A 6,000-nucleotide genomic window follows, 5' to 3' on the forward strand; every position below is an offset into this window, starting at 1 on the left:
CCATTATATTGTAGATTTTTTACCCATTCTTCCACTTTATTCTTTCTGTCTCACACTTCTTTCCTAAGCTTCTTGCATCCATGCACAGCACCAAAGACATTACACCTGCTTGTATACATCCATGTATCAAATGCATTATATCTTTTGGTGCCTTCTTTATGCATCTGATTTTATATGTGCTATCTCTTAAACATTCTGTTGGTAAATTATTTTACCACAGTTTTTGGAAAGATTTTCAATGATTACATAATTTGTAGTAAGTTGAACTTTTGCTGGAGTAGATTTGGGATTCTTACTCAAAGACTCATCTTTCTTTTTTTCCCTAAACAGAATTGAAGACCTATGAATAATGAAGACTTTTCCTTCTAATGTCACCTTTTTCAATACCTATTGTCTTTTGCTCCTCTGTCAGTTTTTAAAGGGAAAATAAATCAAGACTTAAGTACGTTAGAGATCCCGACTTCCCTGGTAAATTACGATTTGCTGAGGGCAGATATGCTGTCATATTTCAAGCAAGAAGGGATTTAAAAGAGGGATTAGAGAGGTGAAACTGTCAGAAGGCTGAGGGAATTAAGGTCAGGGAAACCAAAAGGGGATTAGTGGGGAAAAAAGCCAGATAAGTCAAAACAATACCCATTAGGAAATAACAAATTACAAAACAACAGGAAGATGCCTCCTCTGATGACTTCAGCTATCTGTTCCCTAAGAGGGAGATCTGTAGGAGGACACAGAGAAGCCTAGTAAACAGCTCATGTTTAACTGCCAGAGTTCATGTGTCTTTGCAACTCTTGGAACAATAATGACAATAAGGATTCTATTTTGCTTTCCACTTTATGATCTTGCACATGAATGAAAGCACAGTCTTACTAAGTGAGTCTGAGACATGTAGTTTCTAGCCTTCCAGCCACTATAAAAGGGAAATGAGCTTAGAAAAGCAGGAGAGGTGCTGATTACCAACATCCAGCATGTGTTAAATTCCTTAAATAAGGTTGACTGCAACAGAAGTTGAAAAGATCATTTACCTTGGAACCCACTCTGCCTATGTTTATAGAAGAAATTGAACTGGTTTTTATCTGTGGTGATAATATTCTAATGTAGTCATATGACATTGTTAGTGAAGTTTTTTTTTTCTAAATATGACTATGAAGTTCTATTTTATTATTTATACAGATAGTAGAAAATCTTTACAAATAACTTTAATGGCCAATAAGTGACTTTAATTCAAGATCAAGTAAGACTTTGTAATGTTAAAGCAACATACGTTTAATGCTGAACATATTTTGCTATTCTTTGTTATTATGTTTTACTTAGTTATAAATTTTTGGAATGCATTTTATTATCAAACTAAAAAATACTAAAGAAAAACATTCAGTTAAAGGACAAATGTGTATAAATGACTCAAGTGTGAGAAAATTGAATTATGACGTTATTCTGCTGCGTTTGATGTTAGAATTTCAAGTAAGAAAGTTAAATCCTTCAAAGTTCCAAATGACTTAAGCCTAATGGAAAAGTTTATAGTTTAGTAGAAGAAGTAGTAGACCAAGCCTGGGCCCATTAATCTGGACATGCCAGATACCTTTGTTAGAAACGATGTGGAGGAAAAGGTTTGTGGGAGTGAGAGCTAAATACTTACCTCTGCCAGTTTAGAATTTGTAACCCATGTCTCACTGAGGTAAAAGTTGTTATACTGTGGATCACATACCCAACCAAACTTTCAATGCTTCGATCAGAACAAAAAGCTGCTTAATAAATGGTAGGATACGGTATAGTTATCTTCTCAAAGACAATTTACTCTACGCAGAGATTAAGCAAGCCTGAAAATCACTGAACAGAAAATTTGATTACTGATGGCTGTGGTAGCTAAAACTGAAAAGAATTGCCTTCATGTCCATCATTCCATTAATAGAAATCTTTTTAGCATGGAATCCAAGTAGACAGCACTGTTAGCTCTCCAAAGCAGATTGTGAGCCCTGCCCACATTCCTAGCTTTGAACTTTGCATTTTGGGGGCATAGGGTACACGTGAGCAGATTTGACAAGCTCAAATCAAGTTTTAAAGCAGCAGGCAGTTGATGAATATGTCGCTAGACTAAAACCTCCATAGCAAACCACTCATAATGGTTTAGTATACATTGGAAAGATTCTGAGTCATCTATTATTAGCAAAATTCAAGCCCTATCTGAAAATAACTACCTAAATAATAAATAAATTGCAGAAGGGATAGTGTAGGACACACTGACGATAAGAGTACTTGGACAACACTTGGACAATGAGAAGTGATTGGGCAAGAAGTACATTGCTCTTGGCCAACTTGTTCATCTGACCAAGACTTGTTAGTGCAGAAGAAATAACAGTTTGTGTTGAGCTGTTTCTTGAGGTTTCATGTTTCTGTTCATGCTTATGTTCACACTTACTATGATGTCATAACAAGATGTTGCCTCACTCTTCCTCACTTAATGAAGTCCAGGGGTAAAATCAGTCCAGTTATCAGGCACACTGAGCAGTTTCTGCCTCACTGCTACTGTCTCGAAATTCTGGTTACCAATGACAAAACAGAATACACTTACAAAAATGCTTCTTTTCTTTGGGCATGCTGTAGGTTATCCTTAGCTGTTCGTAACCCAACACGCTTAATAATTTTTCTGACAGAGTTGAAAATAAATTTATATTTCTAAAATGCTATTAGAGCAGAACTGCATCCTTCAAGGTTAAAAAATTATGTTTGTAGTGTGGTACTAGAGACCTGAAGATTCTTTTTATTTACCAAATTGCCTTCACACACAGAATCAATAGCTTCCAAAACACAGTAATTTTTTATGGATTGATGCAGGCCAAATAGCAACTTTCTGGGTGATATTATTTTCCAGTCTTCATCTGACTGAATAAAGATAAATAGCTAGGCTGAAATGTGGATTATTTTATACCATTTATCAGAGTAAAGCAATTTATATACGATGATATATGGATCTTCTGAAAACACTACATCAAAATTAAATATGATTAACTTTGGATTCTTTTGAATTCTCTTTTTCTGAGTAGTGGAGCTTCTGTAGTATAAATAGGAATTTTAATTTCAATAAAGAACATTTATTTTTACATTATGAGCACATGAATATTTATTTCTACATATTGCATATTTCCACATTACTTCAATTAAAGAGTAGTTCATTATCTACTAAGAGAAAGTATGAGAAAGACTTCATTTTTAATTCATTTTTGTCAGTACTGAAAGTGGTCCTAAGGTCTTTATGGGTGTTACACAACTAGCCTACCATGGAGTTATATCTCCAGCACATTCTATATTTTTTTAAATTTGTTTTTATTGAATTTTTGTGTATTTCATACAGAACATCTCAAACTATCTTAATCATCTTTATACCCACGTCCCCACCTGCACCCAACATTCTGTATTTTTTATTTTGAGACAAAATCTCAGTGAATTACCTAGATGGCCTTGAACTCTCTTTGCAGCCTAGTCAAACTTGATCCTGCCATCCTTTGGACCTAGTCCAACAAACCCAGTAAGGAAAATGTCCAGAGTTAGTTCTTACAACTTGAATTTGGTAAACTTCCTATTTATTTAGGAATGTGGAATAGTATGAATATTCATCCTCTCATGAAAAGCTTTATTTACAATATTTGTACTCACAGGTATGATGAGGATTCCATCAGAATGGGGCTACCAAGTACACATCAAGATCACCATTTCTCAGTTCCACAAAGTGCTTAACTATATATGTATCTGTGTATATGTGTGCCTACTTTTCTATCTCAGTGCAGTATTGTATGCACAGTTTGGTTCATTTATGTTTGACTTATGACTTTAGAGATACCTTCCTTTGTAGTTTCATTAGAGCATCTCAGGAGGCCTCTGTGATTGATCCTGACAAATACTGAAGTAGACCTAAATCAATGACTCCTGATAAAGGTGACTGTTCCTTTTTATGTTGCTTAGGAAACTGTACACACTTTGCATTGATAAACATCTAAAGTTTCATTTTATCTAGGTTCATCAAGCAAATGCATCCTCATGTTTCAAGATGAATTTTCAAGTGTAATACCATATGAAAAATGGAAGAGAATTCTGACAAAATATACACAATTTTTTTTCTTGATTATTTGGAATACATCTGGATAGTCTAGAAACATTTCTTCTTCCTCTAATTTCATATAAATTGTGTAATTTATAAAATTGAAAAGGTAGCTACTGGGGGTCTGAGTCACTTAGATGAAATTATGTTATCTATTAACTTTATTACCAAGGATAACCCAACCTTAATAAAATACTTTGAGAACTGAAACATACAAAATAATTAATTTTCATTCCTCAAAGCCTTTAGATGCAAACTAATTCAAATTCTTTAAATCTAATGAGAATTGTGCATATTTAATAAAGAATGACAAATAAGAAATTTAAAAAATAGTTTGCAGGCATATACAAGATAAAGATGAAAATATTATCTTCAGTGTTATTTATCAGGACTTTATAAAACCTTAATTTGTACAAAACTGTTCCTCCATGGAAATTACTCATCTTGTAGAATACATTTCATTAATCTTAATGCAGTGAAAAGCATTACTAAACATATGAATATTACATTATTTGGATTCATAGACAGACTGAATGAAGGCCTTTTCAAGAAGCAATTTAAAAAATATAAAAAAATAAAAGAAGAAATAACCCAGCTTGCTCATGTGTGCCTTTAATCCTAATCCTCGGGAGGCAGAGGCAGGCTGATCTCTGTGAGATCAAGAATGAGGCCAACCTGGTCTCCAGGCAGGACAGGAATAGGGAAACTAGGGAGACCCTGTCACAGAAGAAGCGGGGGGGAGGGGTGTAGAGGAAGAGGAGGAGAAAGGAGAAGAAATGATTTTTTATTTTAAAGTTTTTGGTTCTCTTTCAAGGGAAAAATGGTTTAAAAAACAGAAGATCCACCACTTTCAAAGTAGTGTTCTCATGTCTTCCACCAGAGTTACAGGACCACAACCTCAGGGACATGAATGCTCAATGTTTTAATCAATGCATGTTATTAGCATCTTCATTTGAGCACAAGAAAAGAGTGTAGACCAGTATTTTCCCCTTGCGATACAGAAAATTATGACCTAGAGAAAATTCAGCATTACGTTTCTAAAATCCTAGTTATTTTATGTTATCTATTAGAAATTGTTTGCTTTAACTAGAATAAAGAAATCACATTTGAATACAATGTAAATTAAAGACTCAGCATTATGATCATCTAGAATACTAAGTAATATTCTATAAAGAGCAAATGGATTAGAAGTCATTGTAACAAATGCTATTGGAAGTTAAATAATGTTATACTATTTTCAACTGGTATATCAGAATGCCTGAAGCTGGACAATTTTTAAAGAAAGAAGATTATAGCATAGCATTTTGGATACAGAGAGTTGAAATATGTCATTGATTCCCTCCAGGGAGTAGAATGTTTTTTGTTTATTTGTTTTTGTTTCTTTTTTTTTTTTTTTTTGGTTTTTTTTTTTTTATTTTATCTTTTTGTAAGTGTAACCTGGGACAAATGACTTACTTCTATTGAATATATTCTAACAGAAAATGGAAAAATACTGACTTTGGAATGGAGAAATTAAGCAGGTCCTACCTTGAACAAATACTCAAAATTAGCATTACTAAAAACAAGACATGCTGATAGCAGATATTGTAATCTAATTCAAAGAGGATGCTCCACCACTTTTCAGACTCTCAATCTAACCAGGAGAGAATATCACATAGTAAGAAGGAGGGAGGGAATGAGGGAGAGAGAGAGAGAGAGAGGAGAGAGAGAGAGAGAGAGAGAGAGAGAGATCACATGGTGAGACAGAAAAACAGACGCCATGGACTAAGACTAGTCTTGCTCTAACAACCCCTCTTATTAGAACTAACTTGGATCCCATATAAACTACAGTAATCTCTCCTAGGGTCCTCAATAACCTCATGGGATCCCATCAGGCCTTTCCTCTTGAGGGTCTCACATCATCTTAATAT

Source organism: Nannospalax galili, unplaced genomic scaffold, assembly GCF_000622305.1.
Source record: "Nannospalax galili isolate Female #2095 unplaced genomic scaffold, S.galili_v1.0 scaffold235, whole genome shotgun sequence".
Taxonomy (NCBI): domain Eukaryota; kingdom Metazoa; phylum Chordata; class Mammalia; order Rodentia; family Spalacidae; genus Nannospalax; species Nannospalax galili.